At 45.3% G+C, this 16,691-nt stretch overlaps 1 pseudogene; it reads left to right on the forward strand.

Moving 5' to 3' along the window:
* Positions 1-414: 414 nt before the first annotated feature.
* Positions 415-3,758, forward strand: LOC138822939 (transcriptional regulator protein Pur-beta-like; annotated as a pseudogene).
* The last annotated feature ends 12,933 nt before the right edge of the window (positions 3,759-16,691 follow it).

Consider the following 16,691-nt stretch of genomic DNA (forward strand, 5'->3'; position numbering starts at 1 on the left):
TGGAAAGAATGCCCTTCAGCACTTGGTAGGGGTAGGTGAAGTTGCCCACCCCCACTCAAGAGTCTGACCCTGGAGAGCATTTCCATGGCAAACCCACCTGGCGTTTACTACACCATATCTTCCCATGACATAAGTGTTCTGCCTGCAGGGCAGGTCTTGATGGCATTGGACTAGAATAATTGCATGTCTGAGGTCCAGAATGCCTGACAGCCTACACCTTGGGCTACCTTTTGCCACTAGTGACAAGCAAGTTTGTCAGGACTTACTTTGTCATTTCTCTGCTTCTGGACTCTGAGCTCCTCCAGGACCAGAGACATTTAAGCTTATAAGACAAAAATGCAATGCCCAGAGGTAGGGACAAACCACATCTCCTCCTTGGGCTGCCAGAAGGAAAGGACCTTCCTCACCTGCACCATGGCCTCCACACCCACTAAGCCAAAAGAGCCAGAGCTGGGTAGCAGCTACCAGGCCATCAGACAGGGCCAAGTCGTCCCTCCAGATAACTCAGGGCTCTGTTTAGAGAAGGTCTCTGATCTGTCAGCTCACAACCTAACCACCTCAAGTCCAGCTGTAACCATGGGCAGGATCACAGGTAAGCAGGAAGTCCTCAAGAGGGATTTGGCAGCACTCCCTATGAACTGCCCTCGCCTGTGCCAACACACATCACATCATGAAAGCCCCCCCCCCCAACTCCAGAGTACATTCTTCAGCAATCCTTACCAACTCCCAATGGCTATGCTTTGGCATAGATCAGAATCCACAGATGCACAGTGTGATCCCCTATTGCTAGCGATCTCCAGTATCAGAGCAGCAGAGGACATGGCTGGGTGTAATCCAGAGATAAGTGCAAATGGGGAAGGAGCCTTGCGACCCTGGCCCCATCTCTGTCCTCAGCTGTGGCTTTGTCAGTCCCTACACATCCACATCGACGGAGGCAGTTCCTCCACTAGGTGTCCTCCGTCGTCCCGACAGAGCTGGTCCTCGGCACACATTTGAACAGCAGATTCCTTGAGGTCCACGGCCTGACTAACAGGTCCAAGGAACTGCCAAAAATACTCTGGTTCTACCTGAGAAGCATGGCTTGTGTTCCTTCTGAGAAGGAACAGACAGGGAAGGGTCCCCTGGCATAGTGGTGGGGAAACAGAAGTCATGACTTGGTCCATATCAGTGGACAGACAGATTAAGAAGGCTCAATGGCAGTGCAAGACTGAGGTACTATTGGTGTCTTTCTCATTGTAAAGCACCTTGATCAAGTGGCTAGGTCCTTTACCTCTGAAAGGAGGTCAGGAAACAGAGCTTGTGTCTATGCTGTCCTCAGAATGCTGGGAATTGAACTCAGACACTTTCACACAGTAGAAAACTGCTTTAACCACTGGTCTACCTCCTCAGTCTTTGGCTTTCTTTTGAGACAATCTCACTATGAAGTTAAACCCTGGCCTCCAGCTGCTCTCTACCTGTCTCTTCCACCTAAGTACTAGAATTATAGATGTGGCCCAGCCCATCTACTCTTGTTTTCCCCTTGAGATCTGCTTAGAGCCAGGTCATCTTCTAAGTAAGAATTCATCAAGGCAACTTGGATGCAGAAGCATTTCCCTGTCCATCCATGGCTGGCTCAGTCATCTAAGTCTCTACATGAAAGTCAGGCACACATCCATGCTGCGCATCTCCTGGATCTGCCTAAGATGCCACTTCTGTGAATAAAGCAAGGCCTGGTCATTCCCAGAGAGGAAGAAGCCCCAGAGAGTACACTATTGATCCCCTAGTGAGGACGTGGCTAGTAACACAAGCCCTGAACATGTAGACTTTGCACCAAGACCTCAGGTGAGCTTCTTTTATCCTGAAGTGTGAAGTGGTGGCCTGATTATCTAGCACTTATACCAGTGGGTTGCGATCCCAGGATGTGGCAGATAGAAGTGCTCATGTACAGCAACAAAGTCCCATTAGGGACTGGCCTAGCCACCCACTCCTTGGTCTAGCACATATAGGTTTTTTGACAGTGTGACAAAAAGGAAGAGGGAACAGAGCCAGCATTCCAAAAGAGGTTTTCTAAGTCTCTAAGGCTCAGCTGTGCTCTCTGCTGGGCAGTGGCCCTCAGGATGTTGGCATAGATGCATTAGAGTCTCTGGTGTGCATGGTACATGAAACACTTTCAGCTTTTGCTGGCTGCAGAGCAGGCCAACCTGCAAGCAGGCAGCAGGCAGCAGGCACAGCCTGGCACTCAACCAAAGACCCTGATGTAGGCTACCCAAGGTAGAAGGTGAAAGGTAAGAGTGGGTTTTACAGACACACACTGAGTCAGAGATCCTGAGGGAGGAACCCCACCAGCTGTTGCTCCAACCAGCCCTGCAGTGGATGGTGCTCAGTTCTGAGACTCAATTTAAAGTCGCATGAGCAGAGTACAAATCCATACATTCCAGCCGTGTGACCTTCAACCAATGCCAGTCTTCGCACTTAAGAATAGTAATTCCTCTCTATAAAATGGGCTTATTCACCACTGGCAGCAAGTATGGCAGCCTTTCGGTCATCACGGTCAGCAAAGGCAGCCTGGAAGGTGGTCACCCAATGGTGGTGGTGCCCTATGATGACAGGCCACAGTCTCCTTGTCACCATTGGCGAGCACCTGGAAGCCCACTTGGGTACAGTACCCCAGCTCAGTAACAGCCACTGGCCCAGCACACAAGAATTCTCCTTGGGGGATGGGGGATGGCGGCGGCGGCCTGCGATGAGCAGCAGGAGCGCGTGAGGAGCCAGCAGGCAAGGCTGGGGGGCCCGGGAGCGCGAGCGCAGGGCGGAGGGTGGGGGCGCGAGCACAGTGGGCGGGGCAAGGCAGTAGCCAAGAAGATGGTGGACAGCAACAGCGGCAGCTAGCACGGCGGGCGGTGGTGGCGGCAGCGGTGGCGGTGGCGGCGGCCGTGGCGGGAAGGGAGGCTTCCAGCCCACACCCCGCGGTGGCGGCCAGCAGGAGAAGCAGGAGCTGGCCTCGAAGCGGCTGGACATCCAGAACAAGCGCTTCTACCTGGATGTGAAGCAGAACGCCAAGGGCGGTTTCCTGAAGATCGCAGAGGTGGGCACGGGCAGCTCCAAGAGCCGCCTCACGCTGTCCATTGTGGTGGCGGCCAATTTCCGTGACTCGCTGGGCCACTTCATCGATCACTATGCACAGCTGGGCCCCAGCAGCCCCGAGCAGCTGGCAGCGGGCGCTGAGGAGGGCGGCAGGCCGGCGCACCTCAAGAGCGAGTTCCTGGTGCGTGAGTACTGCAAGTACTACCTGGATCTCAAGGAGAACCAGCGCGGCCCCTTCCTGCACATCCGCCAGACCGTCAACCGCGGCGGCGGCTTTGGCGCAGGCCCAGGGCCTGGCGGCCTCCAGAGCGGCCAGACCATCGTGCTGCCTGCGCAAGGTCTCATCGAATTCCGACACGCTCGCCAAGCTCCTCGATGACTACGGAGGCGAAGACCACGAGCTGGCCGGGGAACTCCCGGAGGGCACCTCTATTACAGTGGACTCCAAACGTTTCTTCTTCAATGTGGGCTGCAACAAGTACGGAGTTTTTCTACTGTGTGAGTGAGGTGAAGCCGTCCTACCGCAATGCCATCACCGTGCCCTTCAAGGCCTGGGGCAAGTTTGGTGGCGCCTTCTGCCGGTATGCGGATGAGATGAAAGAAATCCAGGAGCGGCAGAGGGATAAGCTTTACAAGCGTCATGCTGGGGGCGGGGGGGTGAGGAGTCCTAAGGCGAGGAGGTGGATGAGGATTGAAATGGCAGCTTTCCCCCCTGGCCTCCCCCACCCTGTTACCCGCGCCCCCACCCCCCATCCCCCTGGCTAGTTCCCATTCTTGCTCATTCCCCTGTGAGCTAGTGGAGAAGGAGCCCGGGAGGCCACCAAGGGAGAAAAAAAAACCAACAAAATTAAAAAAAATAATATAGTTAAGAGAAATAACCATAAGACAACAGTCTTGAACAGTGAGTAAAGCAGTAAAGTTCCAGAAATTGACAGCAACCTGCAGAGAACAACACCATCTCCTCACCTGCAAATGTCTCAGCTTCTATTTCCCACCCGAGGTTCCTAAGCTCATCTAGATAATCCTGAAGGGGATAGATTTCGAGTCTGTGCCCCTAAACACATCTGATTTACCCAGATCCATCTGTGTATAACAGTTGAATTTGTGTTGTACCTGGGTAAATCTAAAGTATCTCTCCAGGCCGAGCCGCCGTTGCAGTGTCTATCCTTCACCTTTATTCTAATCAGCCTTTTGGATCAAGATCTTCACTGAAATTCTTGAGACAGAGAGACCTTGGCAGTTACCCAGTCCTGAGAGTCCAGGTTTATGAAAAGGAATGCAACTTTACACAATCATGGACAAGGCAAAAAAGAATTCAAGAAGCCATCAGTGAATCAAAACAAATTGGATTTTTTTTTAATGATTTTGCATGGAACCTGGCCCCATGTCTTTTCTTTGCAGAATTGTTTTCCGGGATGCAAAAATTCAAAAGCCAATGCTTGAACTAGAGAATTCATTACTAAAATAGTTTAAAAGTTGGGCAAAAGGAATTTTTTTTTCAAAAAATAAAAGCAGTTTTACATTGGGGGTTGCTGAGGTAGGCACAATACGTCAGGCATAAAGCACAAGGCAAACTCGTTGAGTCGATGGGTTGCTGCTCACTAAAGTTCTTCCCTTGATCTCTAAAGGTGGAGGTCATTACCAAGAAGTGGCATTGGTGTGAATGAGAGCCAGATCCCATGGCTCTAGCATATGAGCAAGTGAATTATGGCTAATTTGGCTGTTACAGCCACTGATTGGCTGCATTTTTAACTGTAAAACTTGATGATTTTCTGCAAAAGGGACAGTATGGCTACAAGCCTGAGCTTTAATGGAATATGCATCCTCACAGAGAAGTTGGAAATAACTAAAACTGAAGTCTTAATTCACCTTCAGTTTAATCTGTGGATTTGTTCAAATACTAAAGATCCTCAGGTTCAGAATTCCAGCATCATTTATTCTTTAAAACAAATTTTTAAGAAATTGATCCATCTTATTAGTACCTCACAATCAAAGTTGGCAAATGATGGATGAATGATTAAAGCAGTGCACCCGGTGGAAGCTGAAATCCATCTGTGAATGGAATTGATGTGAACGTGAATATGCTGACTATATCCTGGAAACATTTTTATACCATCTTGAAATTGCAACATACTGGCATTGGCCAGTTTATCCAGCTGTCTTTCAAGAATAAAAGTTGGGGTTTTCATGGATCACCTCTTCTATATTTTAAGTGGATTTTCAGTAGAAATGATTTTTATTAATCAAGTTAATCCCACCCCATCAAAAGGTATTTCTAGAAATGTCACAGGCCTAGGAAACTTTGAATTGAATGGGAGCTAAGGTTCTTTCCAAAGTTTTCAGGTATTCTTTGTGTGACACCTTCTCAACCAGGAGGCAAGTAACCCCATCTCCACAATCTTAGTATTTTTTAACTGCATGCCTGCCCTTTATTTGAGCTGCCTTTTTAATTTATTGCATATCCTTTTTATTATCTTATTTTAAACATTTTTATAGCTTTTCTTTTCAAATTTTCTCCTTTGCCAAGAATGTTTACTAAATTGTATGGGAGCAATAGTATTTTTGATGTTTTAATGACATCCGTATACTTGTACTGTATTTTGTACCACAAGGCAGCTGTTTTCAATAATGTCTTGCTGTATTTACCTATGTGTTTTGAGTGTTTTGTTTCTTTGCTGCGAAGAACAAATTCCTAGTTTTAGTAAAGGAGATGAGAAGCTAGCATTAGGCTTGCAGAAACTGTTTAAGTTTCAACTCTGAGGCAGCAATGGAAATTAAGGTTGCAGCTATTAGTTGATCGCTATAACTTTTGCATTTTCAAATCATGTACAATTCCTGTATAGACCAACTTATTTTCTTGCTTCAGTGGTGATTCTGTTGCTCAGCTGCAGTGAGCCAGTTCAATTTTGCAAAGGTGCAGTACCTCTCCTTTTCAAGGGAGTGGTTTATTAATCTTTTTTCTTTTCTTTTTATTTGGCTGAATTGCAGTAACTAGCCTTGCCTTTCTATTCTGTAGAAATGACAGGGTCTTCACAATCCTTTACCAGTGGCTACTAAGCTATAATTAGCTGAATAGAAAGAATGTAGAAGTGGTCTGAGGCGTATAGAGTATATGCCAAGAACACTACCATATATGGCATCAGCTTTGGTTACCAGAGAAATTTTCTTAGTCATAAGACCATATAACAGTTATATATCATATGTAAGTCTTTAGATATCAATTTGAGAATCCTCCAAAAAAAGGAGCAAAGAATGCGTAAGCTATGTGTTGGCAAAAGTAATTTATATTAAAATTTTGACCTGCCTGTGTAAGATTAAGTGGTGAATGTCCTAGTGGTGGGTTTTTTAGTCTTAAACCAACCTCTGAGGTTTATTTTTCCTGCAAGGGTGTTTCCTCGCCTCTCTTCCACTGTAGGAAGATTGCAGAAGGATGTGGATTAATTGTAGCATTTCACTGATCCTCATTCCTGTGACTAGGGACAATAGAAATCTGCAGAGCATGGAGATTCATTCATTAATACTAGCTTATTAAAGGAAATAGTCTTTGTTCCAGTTAGATAATGGCATTATACAAACTCTGGGAAGCAACTAACTTTTTTGTTTTGTTTTTAGCTGCTTACTACAAACCCTTTAGAAGTTGTTTTTAAAATTTGGCAAACATCCCAGCTAATGAAAATAGTTACATTCCTTAGAAATAGGGAACTAAAACTCCTTTTCAAAAAATTGAGTTTTATTTCAAACTAGCTACAGAGATAAGCCTTTTTTTTTCAAACAGTCAAAAGAGTCGGTCTCTGTGAAGAGATGTAACTCTAGGTTTCTATTGTCCCTTCTCATCATTTCAGCAAGTGAAATGGCAAATCTGGTGAGCAGATCTTTCAGTGCATATGCTGCACCAAACAAAATGTCAGTCTGTATAGCACCAAAAATCAATCTGAAAAGTAAACCCAAAACCCCCAAATACCCTATGGAACTGTTTGAGGCATATAGGTGGTACAACTGGCTGTAGCTGTGGTACACACATGGCTACTTGTAATGTCACTTTCCATAATTATTTACTGCAGAATGATTGAGAGACTTTTGGTGCAGGCAGCCATTAACCTCCTGCTTCCTTTGTTACCTCTGGGTCACGTTGCAGTAAATTGCAGGTCTTTGAAGAGTTTCAAGCTTAGGTTTTCTCAAAACAAAACAATTATCTTGTCTTATCTGAAAATGCAGGGTTGTGGGCAAAAGAGGCTGGTTACAATAATGCCCTCATATTGAGTGGTCTGTAAATGGCTGCACACTTCAGGCACTGTTGTTGATGAAGATGCTTAAATATGACCTTGACTGGCTTTACAGGGGTGTAGAATGTAATCTACACAAGGTGACTGTGCATCTACCTTGCTCTTGAGGTGGATAAAATTAAGAAGCTGGAGTGTGTAAACCATGCACATAAGTATTCTTCACTGTAAATTTTGTTTTCATTTTTAACCCAATTATGTAATTTTTCCAATGCACAACTGATCTCTCAGTAGATATTCATTTGAAAATCGTGTGGCCTTGATCAGTGAGAAGGGAGAGGAAAGAAGTGACTTTTTGCTTATATGAAAATGACTTGTTTCCTGAGAGTTGTTCTATAACACTCTAGGTATGTTTTTGATTGTATCCTTTTTGATTGGGGAAAGTTAATGTTTTGATCCTGGAGCTAATTCAATTGAGTTTTCTAAGTATCAGAATTTCTCTGATGAATAACAAAGTTGACAGCTTTGATGTCCAATCTCAGGTTTTTTTAAAAATATAGTGGAGTGAAATCCCCACTATTATGAATTCTTTAAATCAATATTAATTTAGGACACTTTAAAAGTCTTGTGCATAAGTAAGGCCTGTTCAGAGAGCAGACTTTTTTGCTCCTTATCCACAATTGTGAAAAAGTGTCAAGTGATTTTTGCATTGTATATTTCCATTTTATCCCTGACATATTTCTCAAAGATAAAGCACTTTTTGATCATGAAATGCATAGGATCTTTGTGTGATGTGGATCATGGTTTCTCAGGCTCCCCTAGATATTCTGTTTATGAATATTATTCTAACTTTATGCCAGGAGAGTAGAAATCTTTGCTAACGTTAGAAAGTTTGTATTGTTGATTTAGAATACATTTTGATAGTTTCCAATGGATGGGAGAGTAAAAAATGCTGCATTAACAATTTAATAAGTTACTTTCCCTTAAGCCTTAAGGTAACTTTTTCTTTTCTGTCAACAACAGCACTGAAGTTACAGTAAATGAATGAGATTATCAGTTTTCAGGGTTGTTTTAAGAGTACTGTAAATCAATTAGCTGTCTTCTGAAAGAGTTACAATTCCCATTCAGTATACTGGATAATGGGTGTAAGGGTGGGGGTAGGGCAGGGTGGGGGGAGATAGTTTGTAGAAAAGAAAAAAGAAAAAAAGAACCATGTTTACCTTAAAATACAGACAAGAAAAAAGTCCATATGTCCCATTTGAAATTCCATACTCAAGGTGGAAATGACAAATTACAGCCTCATTTCTTCTGCTTTTAATTTAGAAAAAAAGTATTCATTTTTAATATTAGTTTCAGAAGTTTCTTGAGATGACTGGACTCTTGAGTAGCAATTTCCATTGCCATATCTGACTTGACTGTGTAAGTCATCCTCAGACCTTATTCTTAAAACCTAGTTTCATTACTGGAACATGTGCAATCCACTTTTCAGTACTGAAAGTTAAATTCAGAAAATGGAAAAATAAAATTGCATCAGCATTGTAAAGATTTCTTGTCCTGGGGATTCCCAATTGCAATGTGTCCCCCTGAATCAAGCAAGGCCTTTGTGAATGCATTTTGTATTTCCTAATGCAGTATGGAATATACTGTCCACCTCTGTTCACAGTCTTACTCTCGTTTGAGAATCTAACTCATACTTTCTTGGAATTAGACATTCCAATTGGGACAGATAGAACCATGTTAAAGCAAGCAGATGCCATATTGTTAGCTTTACCACAGTAAACTAGTAAAAGGAAGAGCACAACTTTATTAGAAGCTAAACTAGCATGATAGTGAAATTTTTTAACTCAACTTTTCTAATTGATTTTTGCATCCGGGAGCAATTTTTATTTTCCCCATGCTATATCTGCTATCCACTGACAAATAAGAGAGGGCACTGTAGGGAGCCAGGGTAAACGCCATTACAAGATGGCGCCCACTCCCTTGCAGCTTTGAGGTAACCATTCCATTTCAGGCAGTGCTTGGCGGGACGGTGGGTCCTGGGCTTTGCACATGCGTGAGCCACGTAGAGTCCCCAGCCAATCCCGTGGCACCTGGTGAAGGTGAAAGGCAGATGACCAATGATAGAAAGACCCGTGTTCCTATTCCCTATATAAGCGGCCATGTTTTGGGTGCACGCTCTCTCGCGCTCAAGCTCTCCCATCAACTAAAAGGCTCTCCAATAAAGCGTGATCTGAGAAGACTCCTGGTGTGGTGGTCGTTTTTTCTTGCTGGCTGAGAAGGCGTTCGCCGCAAGTGGTGCCGAAACCCGGGACCTGCGCGAGAGGCCGAGCAGGAGCCAGAACTCAACATGCGGAGAGGGGACGTCATTAAATATTCCCCGGTATGCTGTTCACTGTAGATTTAGATATTTATTGGTTGCTTGCATTGCTTCTTCCTTTGTGGCTTGTCTTTTTGATGTTGCACACTTGCCTCGAGGAGGGAGGGTTTGATTTAATCCAGGAAGGATGCAAAGTACTAACACGGCATCAGGATAGTCTATCAGAGTCAGCATCCAGTAATGGGGAGGAAAATAGGCCTAAAAGAAAAAGGGAAAAAAGACAAAAGGATCCTAAAGAATTAAAGCAGGAGGGACTGCAGCCCTCACAAAAGGAGAAGGGTCTTAGGGAGGAGGGGGTCTCAAGGAGACCCCTATGCCCTTCTTTAAAAGCAAATCGGTTCTCAGCCCTACATGTGGAAGGGCAGGACCAAGAATGCAGTGATCTTGTGAGTGACTCAGAGGAAGAAATGTTAGAGGAGGAGGGAGAGCAGCTTGATCCAGCTGATAGTGAAGACTTAGAAGACGCTGGGGCTGAGTATGAGGCAGACAGATATGGGGGGTGGTGCCCCCTAGGGGTGGGAGTACCGCAGCAGCCAGGAAGAGGAAACGGAGCTGGCCCTCACCTGTCGGCCCCCCCGCCCTGCCCGCCGGCGGGGCGGAGTCACTTTATAAAAGGAAGCACCTGGTCGCGGCTGGCGGCCGCTTTTCCAGTTTTTGAAAATCCAATTACTAATGAAAGAAATTTTGAGCCAGTTTCCTACTTCCAGCTTAAGGATTTAGTTGAGGCAGTCCGGACTTATGGAGTGACGGCTAATTATACCACTGCCCTGCTCCGAAGACTGACCGCCAATGCTATGACGCCCACGGACTGGTTTGAGGTAGCCCGTACCTGTCTCAATCATGGGCAGTTCCTTGATTTCCGGCCTATTGTTCAAGACAAGGCTCAAGCCCAATACAGACAAAATGTCCGTGAAGGGCACCCGGACTGGATCGTAGATATGCTTCTCGGGCAGGGACCCTACACGGTAGATAAGACAGGATATCCCTTTGAAGTATACCGCCAGGTAAACGAGATCTTTTACAAATCCTGGCAGGCCCTCCCAAACAAGGGAGAGATGGCTGGCAATCTAACAAAAATCATGCAGGCCCCTAATGAGCCATTTTCTGATTTTGTTGCCCGTATGCTAGAGACAGCCGAGCGGGTGTTAGGAAATCTGGAAACAGCCATGCCATTTGTACAGCAAATCATTTTTGAACAAAGCACCAAGGAATGTCAGAGGACAATTACCCCAGTAAGAACTCAAAGCCTAGAAGCTTGGTTAAAAGCCTGCAGAGAAGTAGGTGGCCCCCTGACCAATGCGGGGCTGGCGGCTGCTGTCTTGTCGGCTGCCGGGGCAGCAAAAGATAGTAAAGGAAAAGGGTGTTTCCGGTGTGGTCAGTTGGGACATTTTAGACAACAGTGCCCACAAAATGGTGGTCCTGCGCAAAACATAACCAGGCCGCCAAGGACTCCAGGAGTGTGTCCTCGTTGTAAAAAGGGAAAGCATTGGGTCAACGAGTGCAGGTCAGTTAGAGACATCAATGGACATTTTATCCCCCAAATTACTCCAAACGCTGATTCGGAACCAGAGCCAAAAAACAGGAAGGAGGGCCCTCGTCCCCAGGGCCCGAAAATTTACGGGACATTTCAGACTCTGGCTCCCGGACAGCACCCGCAACAACCCCCCAGCCAAAGAGAGCAACCTCAGGCTCCACAGGGTTGGACCTCTGTGCCACCTCCGGAAGGGTATTAACACAGCAGATGGGTGTCCAGATTGTGGAGACAGACATGACAGGACCCCTAGATGAAGGCACTGTAGGAATAGTTTTAGGACGCTCCTCCTCCACAATGAGAGGATTAATAATTTTCCCGGGAGTGATTGACCCTGACTATATGGGGACTATCAAGGTCCTCTGCCATGTCCCCCATGGAGTGGTGTCCATTTCTCCCGGGGATAGAATCGCACAGCTCCTGCTTTTGCCTTCTCTTCATGGCAACTTCCCTGCTAAGGAGATAGAGACAGGAGATAAAGGGCTAGGCTCCACTGGAGTCGACCTTACATGCCTGTCCATAACTTTAGACCAAAGACCCATGCTAACTCTCCAAGTGGAAGGGAGAAGATTTGAGGGACTGGTGGATACAGGGGCAGATCGAAGCATCATCCAAAGAGGGGAGTGGCCAAAGCAATGGCCAACTCAGAAATCCTCCCAGACCTTACAAGGGCTGGGCTATGCCGATGCCCCACAGTTAAGTGCAAAAGAATTGACTTGGAGAACAGACGAAGGCCAAGTTGGAAAAATGCAGCCATTTGTGGTAGACGTCCCTGTCAATCTTTGGGGAAGAGATGTGCAGCAACAGCTAAAGCTAACTTTAACCAATGATTATTCTGAGGCCAGTCAGAATATGATGAAACAGCAAGGATTTGTGCCAGCCTTGGGGCTTGGTCGGCATCTCCAAGGACGCAAGGAGCCGATAGAGCCACTTCCTAAACAGGACAGGAAGGGTTTGGGTTTTTCTTAGGGGCCTCTGAAAACAAAGCTTCCACTGAAGGTGCGGTACCCATACCTTGGTTAACACAAAAGGCAGTGTGGGTTCCTCAGTGGCCCCTCTCTCGAGAAAAATTGGAAGCGGCTCAAACTCTTGTCCAGTTACAGCTGCAGCTGGGGCATGTTGAGCTTTCAGTGTCATCTTGGAATACCCCAATTTTTGTGATTAGAAAGGCCTCCGGAAAATGGAGATTATTACATGACCTTAGAGCAGTAAATGCCCAGATGCAAATTATGGGACCCATCCAAAGGGGACTTCCATGGCTCTCTGCATTACCTCGAGAGTGGCCTATTTTAGCTTTAGATATTAAGGATTGCTTTTTTTCCATACCTCTTTATGAAAAGGATAGGGAGCGCTTTGCCTTTACTTTGCCCTCTGTTAATCATGAAACCCCAGATGCTCGCTATCAGTGGAAAGTTCTCCCCCAAGGGATGGCTAATAGCCCAACAATTTGTCAATTGTTCGTAGGGGCTGCATTAACCCCTGTCAGGAAAAAATTTCCAAAAGTACGGATTGTCCATTATATGGATGATATCTTGTTGGCTGCTCCCTCGGTAGAGACTCTTCATAAAGTGTTTGGGCAGGTAACGGAGACCTTAGCTGATAGGACTGATTATTGCCCCTGAAAAGGTTCAACAGACTACTGTTGTTCAATTTCTGGGAACCATAGTTTCTCCTACTGAGATTAAACCACAAGAACTTTCCATTCGAACTGGTCATCTCAAAACACTTAATGATTTTCAGCAATTGGCAGGAGATATTAATTGGATAAGGGGGTTTTTTAATCTCCCTCGGTCAGAGTTGTTAACTTTATTTGCCATTTTGGAGGACCCTGAAGTCACCTCCTCTAGATCCCTAACACCTTTAGCACTAAATTCCCTACAAAAGGTTGAGGCAGCTTTGTCTAGGGCTCAACTTTCACGGGTTGATTTAAAATTACCTATCGATTTATGTATATTAAAAACAAAAAATTATCCCACGGGGGTTCTTTGGCAAAATGGCCCCTTATGGTGGCTCCACGGCAATTCTGTGGGAGCAAAAACTGTTCAATATTTTCCTGAATTAGTGGCTAAGCAGGCAATTTTGGGTATAAAGTATTGTTTGATGCACTTTGCAAAAATTCCAGATAAATTAATTATTCCATACACCCGTGAGCAAGTTGAAATTTTAGCAGCCACAGTGGATATGTGGGCAATTCTTGTTTGCTCATTTCCAAATGTAATTGATAACCATTATCCTAAGCATCCTCTGCTTGCCATAGTTAACAAAAATTTAGTGTATTTTCCTGTTGTCACTTCAAAGAGCCCTTGGTTGATGCTCTGACCATCTTTACGGATGGATCAAAATCTGGACAAGGTGCCCTTTTTGTTCAAGGACACAAACAGCCGGTAGTCTTTAATTTTCGGCCGAATGTCCCACAGGCTGTTGAATGTTTAATTGTGCTTGAAGTTTTTAAAAGATTTGATCAACCTTTTAATTTATTTTCTGATTCATTATATGTTGTAAATGCCGTTGCTTCTCTTGAAGTTGCTGCTTCAATTAAGCAGGCCAGTACAATTTCTAATGTTTTGTTACAGATTCAGTCCCTTATCTTAAACGGAAAACACTCTTTTTATATTGGACATATTCGCGCCCACTCTATGTTGCTGGGCCCGATGGCAAGGTGTAATGATTTGGTGGACCAGGCAACTCGGGCTGTGGCTCTGGTCGCTGCTGATCCTGTAGAATTGGCAAAAGACTTTCATAAATTGTATCATGTACCTGCTAATACCATTAGAAAAAGATATAATTTGTCCAGGCATGTGGCAAGAGATATTGTTAAAGCCTGTAAATCCTGTGTTACCTTTCTTCATCCTCCCCATGTGGTGGTAAACCCCAGGGGGTTGAGACCAAACGCCCTATGGCAAATGGATGTTACTCATCTGACAGAATTTGGTAAGTTAAAATATTTACATGTGTCTGTGGACACCTTTTCTGGTGTCATTCATGCCACACCTTTGGCAGGAGAAAAGGTGTCTCACGTCAAAATACACTGCTTAGAAGCTTGGGCAGCTTGGGGAAAGCCCCTTAGACTTAAGACGGATAATGGCCCTGCTTATACTTCCCATGGTTTTCGCGCCTTTTGCGCACAAATGCAGGTTGACCACACCACCGGACTGCCCTACAATCCTCAAGGACAAGGTATAGTGGAAAGAGCTAATAGAAGCATAAAAGAAATGCTTCAAAAACAAAAAGGGGGAATTGCTGAGTCAGCGTCCCCCAGGGAAACTTTCTCTTGCACTCTTTACCCTTAATTTTTTAATTCTAAATGACAACAATCAGTCTGCCGCAGATCGGCATATGACAAGAGACCCCATGGATACTAAAGACATGGTTATGTGGAAGGATGTTATTAATAATAAATGGTATGGACCGGATCCGGTAATAACGAGATCCAGGGGAGCTGTTTGTGTTTTTCCACAGAGTCAAGAAGTACCTCACTGGGTGCCAACGAGACTGACCAGGCCGGTAGAGACTGCAGCAGAACCCCCTCTTGAAGATGCCATCCACTCGTCTCCTGATGCAGCTGATCTTCCTGCTGTTAGCAACAGTGCTAATAGCAATCCCTGTGATAGCTAAACCAATGGCTGTGGGCTGTCACCAGGGCCTGGCCAGTTCCTATGCCCCTGCATGCAGCCTCCCTTTTTCTCCCCACCTTATTTTCCGCAGATTGTAGGATGGAAGACTGGATTGCCTCTGCGGTGTCCTTTTTCAAAGAGTGGGTGGGAGTCGGAATGTTTTTAGCCTGCTGCCTGGGAGGATGCGTGGTCTGCCTATGGTTGGTCTGTCGCCTTCGAGCCCAAACCAGAAGGGACAAGGTTGTTATCTTGCAAGCATTAGCCGCTTTGGAGAGTGGATCCTCACCCCAGATCTGGCTGTCGGCCCTGAGAGGCAATTAAGCCTTACAATCCTGCATAGCCTTAGCACCCCGAGGGATTAGGGGATCCCATTGCACCGGGACAGGTATGCAATTTGCAATTTGGGACAGGGTGCGAGGCAAGTGCACTGCACTTGAGGGTACCATCTCCTCAAGAAGAGCATGCTGGGTTGCAAGTGGGTTGATGCCCAAGATCCCACCTCTGCAAAAAAGGCATCGGAAGGGCCTGGTCATCACTGGGGAAGGCGTCCATCAGGTGAAGGCCAGTGCAAGGTCCTAATGTTTTAGACAGAGGCCCAACCTCTACTCTTACCTGTTGCCAAAAAACAAAAAAGGGGGAACTGTAGGGAGCCAGGGTAAATGCCATTACAAGATGGCGCCCACTCCCTTGCAGCTTTGAGGTAACCACTCCATTTCAGGCAGTGCTTGGTGGGACGGTGGGTCCTGGGCTTTGCGCATGCGCGAGCCACGTAGAGTCCCCAGCCAATCCCGTGGCACCTGGTGACGGTGAAAGGCAGATGACCAATGATAGAAAGACCCGTGTTCCTATTCCCTATATAAGCGGCCATGTTTTTGGTGCACGCTCTCTCGCGCTCAAGCTCTCCCATCAACTAAAAGGCTCTCCAATAAAGCGTGATCTGAGAAGACTCCTGGTGTGGTGGTCGTTTTTTCTCACTGGCCGAGAAGGCGTTCGCCGCAGGCACACAGTGAAATGAAGGTCCAGAGTTGTGAAGAGAAAGTGATAGATACATTAAGTAGCCACTAGCATTTTGCAGAAGGCATGAGTTTGTTCTTTTTTCCTACCTTCAGCATCTCTTCAATGGCTAACTTTTTCAAGACTCACTGAGACCATCTCTTAAAGGCAAAATATTTTGTCCTGTGTTGCTGGATCAGGATGGTCAGAAAAATCTGTGCTTGGAAATAGAAGGGCAAGTGGATTGTTTCTTCCCTTTTAACATTTCTTCTTGGGAGAAAAAAGTACAAGAGACTCAAAGAAAATGAAAAAAACAGGATTTTATCACTAAACACATTTGGAGGTTTTGTTTTAAATTGATAATAAGCATAAATCCTTTTCTTCTACCATGTCACTCTTCTGTGTAAAAAGCTCTCTGGAGCTGGGCATGGTGGAATATGCCTGTATCCCAGGTATTTGTGAGATAGAGATAGGAGATCGTGGCCCAAGGCCAGCCCTGGGCTATAAACAAAAGACCCTATCTGAAAAATAAAGCAAAAAATAATACCAATAATAGGACTGGGCGTGTGGCTTAAGTGGTAGAGCATTTGCCAAGCAAACACAAGGCCTTGAGTTCAAAACCCAAAGTTCTACCTAGGGGAAAAAAACTTGGATTCTTAAAACCCTATAGATTGGACAAAAAGTCTAGAAACTGACTTTCAGTAAGTGTAGACACATTTTTTACAGTCTATTGTTTTGCACATTCCAATAGGAGGCAAGTAGTATTTGAGTTATTTTTCAGTGGCATCAGTATCAAGACTACATCAGTGTATCTGAACTTTTTTCTGAAGTCCTACAACATCTATATTATTAAGCATTTTGTTTTCCTTTTGGACTTTCATACAGATGTCTTT

The sequence above is a fragment of the Dipodomys merriami genome, unplaced genomic scaffold (genome assembly GCF_024711535.1).
Source record: "Dipodomys merriami isolate MVZ:Mamm:240054 unplaced genomic scaffold, mDipMer1.0.p SCAF_1187, whole genome shotgun sequence".
Taxonomy (NCBI): Eukaryota; Metazoa; Chordata; class Mammalia; order Rodentia; family Heteromyidae; genus Dipodomys; species Dipodomys merriami.